Here is a 12155-nt window from a genome sequence, read left to right as displayed (position 1 = left end):
ATTACTTGCAGTATTTTTGATCGACTTCCCAAAAGAAGGACGTACTCAATTCGTCTGTATGTTTTTTCTTTATGTGTGTTACGGCGTAACTCCGCCGCTAGTGGACCGATTTTGATAATTCTTTTTTTTATCCGAAAGGTAATGCTTGCAGGTGGGTCCCATTTTTTTTGTACGAAAAGCGATGCCAACAGATCACTCAGAATTATACACCAATTATCACGCTTTAGTGTACACAACTTTAGTACGACAAATAACGTCTACACTTTTTAAATTAACCTAAAAATTTGACTAATATCTTGTCGATTTGTTATGAAATCCGTCTCCACGCCTGTACACCTGCGCTAATTGCAGTTTGCGGCTAGTTGGCCGTGTAGGTTGGCCACACGTGTGCCAAATGTGAAAACATCCACTCCATTTAATGTGGGAAACGATTACCGCCAACTTGACACGGTAATATCAATGAAAATTACATAAAACGCTTTAGAATTCAGTAAATGCATATTAAACAGAAAATTATGTATTTTAATAATTTCGTAACAATAGAATTGCGCGGTTAAAATACATGGATATCTCTTTTATCTACTCTATGGTTAAAAGCAATTAAAACCTTACATCGAATTTGAGGTAAAAAAAAACAAATTAAACAAATGAATGAGTACCTCCTTTTTCAAGTCTATCTAAATGGCCGAATTATATTTAGTTTTTTATTTAATTTCCTACACCTGTTACTGAAAATGTTTTAAAGATTTTAAATCTTAGGAACACGATTATTGAGCGATAATGTTGGTTAAAATTAACATATTTTTAAAGGAATAAATGCCTTTTCATGAGATAAAGTTAATATCAGATTGTGGCATGAGCTGGGGGCCGCTTGTACCATGCGGGCTGTGATGCGGGCACCCCTATACACCTAGTTTGTGTTCGGTGCTTTATAGAAAATTTTACTTCTGATAAATTACGATTCTTAGCGGTTACAAAGTAGACTTTGTAACCGCTTTAGTACCGTAAGTTAGATTACTAACGTGTAACTATAAAGGGGGAAATTGATTAAAGAGTTAGGGGGAGGGAAAGAGCAGTAGTTATTTCTTTTTGCCTTGGTTTTTATAAATCATGAGTTCGCAAACGAGCAAGCGGCCATCTGAATTCGCCAAAATGGTGAAGCGACCGATGCCCATAGACATTCGCAATAGCAGATGCGTTGCCTTCCCTAATCGACGGAGGAGGACATAAAGAGTAGATTTCCTCTTCCTATGCGCCTCCTCCACCGTCAAGACACGTCCCCATCCCATCCTATTCTTATGAGAAAAAGGGTGGGAAAGAAAAGGGACCAAAGTTGGGCCACCGGCGCCACACTCATCAAACTGTATGCGGAATTGCTCCCGCTTCACGCATGTCTTCTGTGTGGTGGTGGCATTACACCGGGCAGCCGAACTATTCGTACGAAGATGTTAAAGCGGACTCTACCACTGTTAAATCTCCATCCATATATCCATAAATTTACCGATTACCTTACCTTCTTAAATGTCAACTTTTACTCCCATAATCGTACGAGCGTACCTTAGTGTACTTTTAGAGAAACGTACACACGGGCGGATCCAGCTTTGGCGCCAGGGGGGTCACATAGTCGTGGTCAAGTTAAGAGCTTGACAAATATGTAAATATATTTTGTCAAGCTCTTGATCAACCAGCTCAGGTGGGGTGGGGTCAGTTTAGATGGATGTATGTTAGAGTTTGTAGCCTAAACTGCTGGATATCTCGATGAAGGCATAGATGTAGAGGATAGTCTGGAAGAACACATAGGCTACTTGCTTTTGTCTTTATTACGTGGATGGGCGAAAGCTAATATCAAAGTGCTGGAGTTTCTTGTTAGAAAAGATCTCTTATCAAACAAGTCTATTTCAACAATGAAAATTAAAATTCAAGGTGGTATTGTGCGAAAGTATACCACTTGTGTAAACTTGCGCGTGTGCCGTTTGTCTGTTTGTTCAGTTGTGTGTTTTGTTTCACAACAGGTGTCTGTCTGTCCGTGTTCTATGGGGCCCGAGGGGTTCAAACAAGGAAATGTTATATACGTTTTGAAAGAAAGGAGGATTTTTTATTTATGACACACGAAAAAGATTGCTGTTAAAAGTACAGTGGGGGAATCTGGAGGTGTGAGCTTTAGTCGTTTGAATGAATTTATTGAGACAATAGTAACTAATAGGACCTTTTAAATGTGCCGGTACTGTCGATCAATACACGGTTAATTCTTTTTTATTATTATCGTATTGTTTATCTCATTGTAAGCTATAAGACGATTAATGTGTAAGTGGTACACCGCGGACTTCCTTTACTGTACTTATTTGTTTAGTTCAATTTAAGTTTCGTTTTTTCTCGTTAATGAAATATTCAAAAAAGTTAGTTTTAACTAGAATCAATTGGTTTATCTTAAGTGTACACTGCGGTGCTGTTGCATTTAACACAAATGTTACACTTAGCAATACATTGCTTGTCTTGCAGTAGCTGGCAATAGCTTGGCAATAGCTTGGCAATAGCTGGCACATTCCCCGGGGACCACCTGCGCCTTAATTGTTCCCCTAATGACGTGCATTACGTACGAACAAGGACTAATGGTGCCTACACTCTGTTTAATAAAAGAATCACTTATTATTGTTTTATATAAATGTAAAATTTAATTCTATCGTTCTTTTCGTATAAGAAACTAGCTGTTCCCATGCGACTTCATCCGCGTATAATTATAAAAAAAAAAACATTTTATTGTTTACATTTGTCAAATTATCAATTGCAAATGACATGACATGATGACAACCTTGCTTCCTTGCTGTTGGCAGCAATTAATGGTCTCTTTCCCACATTAAGGTTTTTATCCAAAATATTTACCCCCTAAGTTTAATGGCGTGATAATATATAGCCTAAAGTGTGACGCAAGTGTAGGGCTTTTTATTATAAAAAGAATTATTTAAAAATATGCTGTAATTGCTGACATCTTAGGCAACAAAGAAGTGTGTGTTTACGCTTTATTATAATAGTAAAGAAGTAAAGATAACAGACAACCATGAAATCTTTAAACATAGTTATACAAAAAGTGTTAAACTGCACTTTTGTATATGAATGTACGCATAACAAAGATAGTAAGATATGACTGAAGTATTAGCATATCTGTACGCGACTATACATGTATTACGGTTACAATCATTACAGATCTTAAATATTTCAATCATTTTACACTATTGTACACGAGTGTACATAACAGGCAGCACGTGTTTAGTTTTGAAACTGTACATCTGTGTACAACTGTACACTGTACGCGAGTGTACATGTGCACGCAGCTGCTGCTATTTTGAAGACAACCGCGTCCCCATTTGACAGGCAACACTAACATTCTCTTCGTGTCGCTAAAAGTGATGTTATACACGTTTTTCTGTTTTCATAAGAGGCTTACGGTACTAAACAAGATTAAATTAAAAAAAAAACGTACATATTGCAGTTAAGACTTATGCGTAAATTTTAGGTATAGACATTGGTGACTAGTTCAGTGCAAAAACGCTTTCGTTTTATACACAACTAGCTGTTCCCATGCGACTGCATCCGCATAAAATTTAAAGAAATCGCTTTGTTGTTTACATGTGTCAAGTTATTAATTGTAAATGTCAAAATGACATTAGATGGCAAATTTTGGTAACCTTGCTTCCTCGATGTTGGCAACTTATGGTCTCTTTCCCACATTAGGGTTTTTATCCAAAATGTTTACCCCTAAGTTTAACGGCGACAAATATATAGCCTAAAGCGTGACGTAAGTGTAGGGCTTTTTATTTAGGAATGAATTATTCAAAAATATGTTGTAATTGCTGACATGTTAGGCAACAAAGAAGTGTGTGTTTACGCTTTATTATAATAGTATAACATTTTTTATCGAGCATTTTTCAATTGTATTTCCACAAACACCGACAATAAGTAAAATGTAAAACTCAGTAGCTAGCATGTCTGTTCTAGGGTTGTAACGGAGGCCATTTTAACGGACAACATTGTTAACATTTACATTAAACCAAAATACAGATTGGTACATAATTACAAGCCTGGAAATAGAAAGGCTGGTGGGGGAGCCAAACATCATAGGCGAAGTCAAAGCCCATTGACTTCGCTGGAAAGAATGGGGGAGGATCGTGGAGCCAAAAAAGCGTATCTCGGAAAACTGATTGGCCGCCGACCCGTCGGCCGGCTTAGATACCGGCGAGACGCCGTAGAGCTGGACCTGCGCGAGCTAGAGTCGTTCGACTGGCAGGCGACAACGCTGGACAGACGACGCTGTCGCTCTCTCGTGTCAGAGGCCAAGACCCACGTTGGGTCGCTGCGCCAACGCAGTAAGTAAGTAAGTACATAATTACAAGATTCAGTTTATTATGTAAATATCACGTATAACAATTATGGTTAGTTGACATAACACGCCCGCGCGGGCCGCATAATCGCCCCACTCGCGTTAAAGACGTAAGTAAACCTCCGTTATAAGTCCGCATAAGAAATAACGGAAGCAGGAGCGGATGCGGAGTTATAATATCTTGCGGAGACGCCGAACCGGAGATCCGTTACAACCCTAGCCTGTATCTATTTTACTGACATATGTATTCCTACAAGTCTCCTTTAGACGTAACAGAACCTGATTAACTATTACGAGGCCCTTCAGACCCTATACTGTACAGTGTCCTGGTGGTGCCATCAATCAGGCAATTCCCGGAGCCCTCAGTATTGAGGATATTAATTATCCGGTGTCGGTACACAATCTATCGGCTCGTGCGGGCAATTCCCCCCTCGCCCCGCGTTAGCCTCGTCTGTACAGACAGCAAAACATACTTCAATATAGAATTCTTATGGCTGTTTTTGACATTGAAAGAGGGCACGCTCGTTTTTAGAGTTAGAACGCGTACAACTTTGTATAAACTATCGCAAAACTGTTTAATCTCGCTTTGATTCCTATGAGCTTAGAGGTGCGCATTACTCGATTTTTAATTGTGCAACTAAACAGTTGAATTGGATGCGAAACAATCGACAATCGCACAATAGTGTGCCCCCACAATTATAGTTAACTAGTAAAAAAATCCCAATTTCTTTGTTAAACTTCCATGTTAAAAAGGAAACCAAACTAAATGCTAGTTATATCGAAATCTAATATATCTTTACTAGTATTATAACGAGGAAAGATTTGAATTTTTATATGCATCGGAATAACTCGAAAACTACTGGGCTAATTTAAAAAATCTTTTACCGTTAGAAACGTAATAAATATATCTGTAACATAGGCTATATTTTTTAATTTCACGCGGGCGACAGCTCGTTAAATCTTACCAATATAATATTATAAATGCGAAAGTTTAGATGGATGTTTGTTAGAGTTTGTAGCTTAAACTGGTGAACCGATTTCGGTGAAATTTGGTACAGATGTAGAGGATAGTCTGGAAGAACATATAGACTACTCACTTTTGTTTTTGTTTTTTTTTAATTTTACGCAGACGGAGTCGCAGGCGAAAGCTAGTATCATTATACATTGAAGATAAGTTAAAATTAATTAAAAAACATTGTACACTTTTTTACTCAAATAAATTATATCGCTTAATCTATCTCTGCTGACGCTACTTGTACCCGCATCGCATACCCGCGCCCCCCGGCGTTGTTTGGTATAATTTTATCTCAGTTTACACACGTTGACGCCCGCTATCTGTCCATACCGCATAGATCTGCCCTGGTCTGTTGCTGGCTATACTGGTCACGACCACCCTGACAATAAGAGACGCCAAAGCTTTTTAGCCCATTTTAAGAAGATAGCGTAAAGAAAAAAACGTATTTGACACAAATGTGTTTAAAATAAGTCCTTGATTCTAAAATATAAGTCGAATTCAGACAAATAGATCTCACTAATATTATAAATACGAACGTTTGGATGGATTTTATGTATCTCCAGAACGACTTAATGTATCTCGCTGTAAGGCACAGATAGTCTGGAAGAAAACACAAACTATTAAATTTAATTTTTAATTCCGCACGGAGTCATGAGTCACAGCTAGTCGCATAATTAGAAACATTATTGAGTAATTTTATAAGAATTTTTCATATGAAAAAACAAAAGCTTTTATTAAATGATTGTCATTTCTGTAGTATTGTTAGTTAATAATAGAAAACTATTGCATAATTACATTTCTTTTTAAATGAACGCATTTTTGCTCTAATAAATGAATTACATAGCTATTGTACAAATAAAAACGGCCATGTATATATGTTTAAATTAGTAGTTAATAATTAATTCCAAAGATGTCTGGTATGCTTTAAATGTCAATTTACTATATGCTTCTTAGCGTGAAAAAAAGAAAATAAAAAAAGTAAACACTTTTTCCAAAGCATATTTGGGTGTCTCAAAGATTAAAAAAAGTTAATCCATTTTTACTCTATGACATTTGATAGATCGAGGTCATTGACCCGCACATTCTTTTTAAATTGCACAGATGTAATCAAACAACCTTAAAGACCGGCATGCCACCATACCGCGGTTATCTCGAATACTTCAAACAATATGCCAGCAATGCATGCGGGGCCCGCACACACCACTACCGACCTTGTCAAACAATTACATAAAAGATTTATATTATCCAAAGATTTAAATGTTATTTACGTAGTTTTTTTTAAAGGTACAAATGTACAAATGTACTATTTGTTAACTACGTGTATTTGAAATTCACTCTTTATAGAAGTTTTTTTGCAGATCCAAAAATAGGTATAAAATTAATTATTATTATTTGACCATTTTATAACATAGGGTGTGATTTTTTTATTAGTCGACAAAGAACAAAGAATATAGAAACGTAGACCTGAAAGCGAGTCAATCGACTTTTTTAAGACACAAAAAAATAGTTCCGTATTTGTCCGCAACATGAAAGTTTCATATTTTTGTTCAGATTAAAATGTAAATGTAGAGCTTACATTTTTTATTTTGTTATGTTTTTAAAATTCAATTTAACCTCAAAGCTTAACGTTACAAGTTGCCAGTGACATCGACACAGTTTTTGCTCATAATGTGTGTAGCGCTGGCGGGCTGGCGGGTTGGCGCCATAATCGAGCTGTCAACTGCAAACGCGCGGGAAGCAAAACTTTGATTAAAAGCAATCCAATCAAGTAAACTGGCGGGAATGGCGGGCCGTGCCTAGATAATGTGCCGTGAGAAATTCACAGGTGGGGGCGTTTCATTAAAACGCTGACAGTTTTCGTTGGTTTTTGAGGTTATGCTCACAGAGTTGTCAGATGGAAAACCAACTATGTTTTTAAATATTATCACAACAAATATTAACCACAATTTTATAAGAAACCATAGCTAATTCAAATAGTTTCATGTGTATTTGATAAAAAAAGTTTGTGTCAATTTGGTAATGAGTATTTCTTCATACAGAAACATTTTCGTTTTAATTACTAGTTAAATTATTCCCGTATCTTATTAGTATAAGTAAGTTGTATCTATTTAATGTATTATTTTTATTTATTTTCATTAATGTATGTATTTTATTTATGTAATCTATTTAATAGGTAGTTAATAAATTATAGTCTAATTAAAATCGAATAAACCCTTTGACACACCATCAATTTCCTCAGATTCAAAAGGCGCGTCTTGCGTCTGATGGCGACCTGTAATCCTGCCTCCTGTTTGCAACTCGAGTGTCGGCGTCGCAAGTGCCGCTGACAGCTCGATTACCCCTCCCCCCGCGCGCCCCACTACACCCCGCACTCTAAACCAGTTCCAGCTAAATATACGCGGGTTCAAACTTCGATGACAGATATTTTGGCGGGAAATCGGTAACCAAAATGGCGGCACGTTTGCTTTTTAATTGGATTCGACTGAAAGTTTTATTGGCTTCAACTACATACGAATCCGCCGTTCCGATTTGTTTACTAGTTTGGTTCGTGGACGAATTTGTATAGATTATATTCAATTCACCTGTCATATGATTTAATTACATTTGTGAGTTTGAACAACGTTAATTACATAAATTATTAATTTTGAACACACAGTAATTATAATTTTGGCGACGGAACATAACAAACAACCGCATGTTAAATTCCGTACGTTTGTACAATTACTTGAATATTTTTGACTTTTAAAAGCAAAAATTTCAATTATACATTAATTAAAGAAAAATATTAAACTACAAGCTTTCGCCCGCGACTTCATCCGCGTGGAAATAAAAAACAAAAGTGAGCCTATGTGTTCTTCCAGACTTTCCTCCACATCTATACCAAATTTCATCGAAATCCGGTCAGCCGTTTAGGTTACAAACTTTAACAAACATCCATCCATCTAAACTTTATAATATTACTACGATTAGTAAGAAGTAAGATAATAAAATCCTTGTAGGTGTTGGATTTTCCTGGTCAGCCTATGATTAAATTTTTACGCTCATAACACAAGTTTCAGAATTAGACTAACTATTTATATTCAGAATTATAAGAGTGGGCACACCTTTGACTATACTATCGCAATGTTGTGCGATTGTCGATTGTTTCGCAGCCAATTCAACTGTTTAGTTGCACAAAAATCGAGTAGTTACACCTCCATATAAGTTCATAGGAATCAAAGTACTCTTACTGGGTTAATAAATAAATGTACACTTAACGCAATTGAACATTACTCTACTAGACTTGGACACAAGTAAACGGCAGTAGAACAATGTACACACGTGTATGTTTTGTCAGAACGTTCAGATGTGTAGCTATAATTACTGGCAGCATTGAACAGTTTTTGAACGGATTTTTATGATTGTTTGCGCTTGTAAAAGTCGTTAGTCCACTGATGAAAAGCAAACCGATCAGACCAGCTCGAAGATTTAAAGTCCGAAGATATAAAGATATACATAACAAAAGATTTCGTAATGAAATAATAATAATTTAAGTAACTAAATATTAATAATTCTACTGATTTACTTTCCCAAATTGCGCGGGAAATATTGAAAATGAATTGCTTTATGTAAATACTAGCTTTCGCCCGCGACTCCGTCCGCGTGGAATTAAAAAACAAAACTGAGTAGCCTATTTCTTCTTCCAGACTATCCTCTAAGTTTGTACCAAATTTCATAGTTAATGCTACAAACTCTAACATATATCCATCCTTTTTGTTTGGTAGCTCACTAGTCTTCAGTGTTTGAAACTCAAAATTTTCGTATACCCGTAGCACTGTTTACCGAGGAGGCCAACTCCTAGAGTTTAAAACAACACGAAATCGACGTACTGTTAGCTAAATATTTCATGCTGTCATATTTTTCTTATAATCTAGTTGTATAATAACATAACTCGTCATAATGCTTGAAGATTATAATCCGAACGTTAAAAAAAACTGAAATAACACGGCCACATATCAAACGAATCAATTTGGTCGCTTCAGATAAATAAAGCGCGGTCCGGAGGCTGCGGTTGACAGGCCGGCTGCGAGGGATTGCTGGCCCAGATGTTGCCACCCCCTACCCTCCAGCAACCCCCTAGTCCCCGGGCACCCCGTGCGGGGGCAAAGGATTACAATTATCGATGTTTGAGAAAAAGGTGGCCTGCTCAAGTGTTCAGTACGCTAATGATCAAGCATGTTACGGAATAGGAGTAGACAGTTTTTAATATGGTTAAAAGTACAACTATAATTTAAAGTACATTTATACTAATATTATAAAGAGGAAAGATTTGTATTTTTGTATGTATTGAAATAACTTAAAAACTACAGGGCAAATTTTAAAAATTCTTTCACCGTTAGAAAGGTAATTTATCTGTGAGTAACATAGGCTATTTTTTTTTCACGCGGGCGAAGTCGCGAGCAACAGCTAGTTTCTAATAATTGCGTTAACGCAATGCAAGAATCTGAAAAATGCTTTTTAATCTTTATAAAAAGTCTACCTTTTGCCCGCGACTTCCTCTGCTTGGAATTAAACAATACTTATTTGTCTATGTGTTCTTCCAGACTATGTTCTATCGAAACTTTCGAATTTACAATATTAAGTTTGCCATTATACTAACGGTGCATTATGCAGAAATGTTTGAAAACCCTGAAGGCTTTTAGTATTTATTTAAAACAAAAGATAAGCGGAATAAAGTTAAATCTCATTAAAAACATGTCATGGAAAGTTATTTGTTGCCAGTTTTAGACAGCCGTGGGCAATCATACGTAGTCCGTATGATACTTTGCACATTCGACAGATCCTTTTTGTTTTTGTGGATAACAGAACAAGGGTTGATAAATTGTACTGTCGGGGAAAATGTCGGTGTTCCTTTAAAGCTACAATAGTTTGAACATAAATCGAGACGCGGAACAAAAAACGATACAACGCAGCTTATTTTATAAATTTAATTTATTATTTTTTAACAGTGGTAGAGCCCGCTTAACCATCTTCATACGAATGGGCCGGCTCGCCCGGTGCAATATCAGGACCACACAGAAAACAGGCGTGAAGTGGAAGTAATTCCGCATTTCGTCAGATGAGTGTGGTGTTGAAAGCCTAGTTTTAGTCTCTTTCCCTTTCCACACTTTTCTTAAGAGGAGATGATGGGAAGGAAAACTGGATTTGACGGTGGAGGAGACGCATAGGAAGGGGAAATGTCCTCTTTATGTGCATCTCCTCCGTCAATGAAGGGTAAGCAACGCATCTGCAATAGCGGATGTTTATGGGCAGCGGTCGCTTTCCATTTCAGTGGATTCAGGTGGCTGCTTGCTCGTTTGCCACCATATATTATTTAAAAAAAATTGTCTGTACGATGAAGTCGGTTATTACACGGCTATTTTTTTTTAAATTATTATTTCTTTGTTTGCGCCCACTGCTATATAATTAGTTTTCTGTAGGAAGAGACATTTGTCTCGTTGCAATTAACAAGGCAATTTTCCTGAAGTGGAATACCACAAATTTTCGTAACTGTACAAGAAAATTATTGACATTTATTATTTTGGTCAACAATTAGCAAAAAAATTACAATCATTATGTAATTTATTGCCTAAACAAAGAGGTAAGGGTTTAGAAGGAAGTGATGACTGAGGTGACGGATGATAGAGTGCTTTGGAGGACGAAAACCCGGAGCGCTGGGAGTAGTATAAGGCAGGGCAGATGATTATGTAATTAATTGTAGAAGTTGTGCGAATTACAATAATGTCTACTTTAAAATTTTAATAGTATTTATACAAATAAATGCGGCAGTTTGTAAGTTTTGGAGTTTGGTAAGATTATGTCCAAAACTGCTGAACGGATCTTCATGTTTAACATATGTAGAGTATAGTCTGGAAGAACACATAGGCTACTTTTGGTTTTTTAATTTCATGCGGACAGAGTCTTGGGATAATGCTAGTTAGGAAATTAAAAAAATAATTGTTAAACCAATAGTTTAGTGGTCACCGTTAGCTGTGAACAGTGGAGGGTAATTTAAAAAAATTAAGCATAAAAATTCACATTAGCGAGGCGTAGGCGACAGGCCGGGCTGAGCTGCTGGGCTGGCGCCGGAGCTAAGCCCGTAATATTATACGATTTCCTAAATGAAAATCCATATAACACGCCAACGGGCGGCATATGGCGGCCTACAGCGCTCCACGGATACTAGATGTGGCGTCAGCGTAGTTACTTTTTGACCGACTTCCCAAAAGAAGGAGGTACACAATTCTGTATGTTTTTTTTTTTAAATTCATCTGGTTGATAAACTTAACGACCACGTGGTCTCATCAAGAGTTAGTTTTATTGAAAATGTGTTATTTTTATACTACAGTATGAATGCTAAAACATAATTAAAAAATTATATTAAAAAAAATATGATAAAACTGGAGTTCGCTCGCGGCCACGGTCGCGTGGTGTTAAAAAAGTGAGTAGCCCATGTGTTCTTTCAGACTGTCCTCTACATTTATACCAAATTTCATCGAAATCCGTCCAGCCGTTAAGGGTACAAACTCTAACAAACATCCATCTATCCATCCATCCATGTAAACTTTATAATATAAAGTATGATAGGCACGATTTATTGTAGTAAAAGAACATTCTTTAAACATACTAGTATTTTGTAGTTCTATCGACTCGTTGAAGTCATATCCAGTGTACATTTATCACTGGCGACATTCATTAAAATTTCCGCCGCCGGCCGTCGCGCGCACCTGCCGCCGCGCCTGGCGC

General features: G+C 36.8%; 1 long non-coding RNA gene across 1 annotated transcript in view; it reads left to right on the top strand.

Moving 5' to 3' along the window:
- The window catches only part of LOC106102859, a 30870-nt gene that overhangs the window by 1054 nt on the left and 17661 nt on the right, over positions 1–12155 (top strand). The window lies entirely within an intron of this gene.

The sequence above is a fragment of the Papilio polytes genome, unplaced genomic scaffold (genome assembly GCF_000836215.1).
Source record: "Papilio polytes unplaced genomic scaffold, Ppol_1.0 DF823901.1, whole genome shotgun sequence".
NCBI classification, from domain to species: domain Eukaryota; kingdom Metazoa; phylum Arthropoda; class Insecta; order Lepidoptera; family Papilionidae; genus Papilio; species Papilio polytes.
The sequence above is the reverse complement of the archived record's forward strand: the minus strand, read 5'-3'. Positions and strand labels throughout refer to the sequence as shown.